The sequence below is a fragment of the Triticum dicoccoides genome, chromosome 4A (genome assembly GCF_002162155.2).
Source record: "Triticum dicoccoides isolate Atlit2015 ecotype Zavitan chromosome 4A, WEW_v2.0, whole genome shotgun sequence".
In the NCBI taxonomy this organism is placed as follows: Eukaryota; Viridiplantae; Streptophyta; class Magnoliopsida; order Poales; family Poaceae; genus Triticum; species Triticum dicoccoides.
In genome coordinates, this window is record NC_041386.1 from 662022612 (window position 1) to 662023447 (window position 836).

An 836-nucleotide genomic window follows, 5' to 3' on the forward strand; every position below is an offset into this window, starting at 1 on the left:
CGCCTCCGCGGGACGGACGAGGCCGGACCTGACCCAGACCCGCCGCCGGCTCCGGCGGCGCTCGGCTCCGCTCCTCTCGCCGCGCCGCGCCGGGAGAGGCGAGGTTGGTGGTGGTGCCGCGCTGGGAGGGGAGGGGGGGCGCGAGGGCGGTGGGGGGATTCGTGTGGTCTCCGCTGCTTCCTCTACCTCGCCACCTCACACACCACGAGAAGGAGAGAGAAGAGGAAAGGGATAGAGCGAGAGAGAGAGTCGGGGGGCAGATGAGTTTTTTTCCTCTCTTTCTCTCTTTCTCTCTCTGTTTGCGAGGCGAGGCGGCCACGACGGGAGGGGAGGAGGAAGCAGAGCCGTTAGCGCTCACGGGTCGGGGCCGCCGTATAAATACGCGCCCCGCGTACGGCCCACGGGGGCCCGTATACGCGTGCGCGAAAAGACGCGCGTGCCCCTCGCCCTCGGTGCGGTCCGACCGGCCCCCAGCGTGGCTGGTTCCGGGCTGCCGTGGGGCCCGCGCCGCGCCCTTTTCCTCCTTCTCGTAGCTGTCCGATGGTTCCTGCACTGCACGAGTCTCCAATCAGCACGCCAACGGAGACGGTGGGTTGAGAAAGCAAGGCTCTTCTCCCGGGACTCGACAGCTCAGCTCACGGCACCGCGACGTGGCCGTTGCAAATCGCTACGCTGCCAAATACGCCCTTCCTTCGGATCAATAGTATTATTATTTTCTTTTCGAAAACCTGTCGATCCATTCATCTCCAATCATGTCCAAAAATAATGAAAAATTACATACACAGCTTTGGTACAATTTTAGAGGGTACTTCCTCTTGACCATTTTAATTTGCAAA

The 836-nt window shown here is 61.6% G+C and overlaps 1 protein-coding gene across 1 annotated transcript in view; it reads right to left on the minus strand.

Moving 5' to 3' along the window:
- LOC119287811 (palmitoyl-acyl carrier protein thioesterase, chloroplastic-like) overlaps nt 1–339 on the minus strand; it is a 5560-nt gene extending 5221 nt beyond the window's left edge. Inside the window, exon 1 of the mRNA XM_037567430.1 lies at nt 4–339. The gene's annotated coding sequence lies outside the window, so the exon portion shown is untranslated. The remainder of the gene's footprint in view (nt 1–3) is intronic.
- Nucleotides 340–836: the final 497 nt, after the last annotated feature.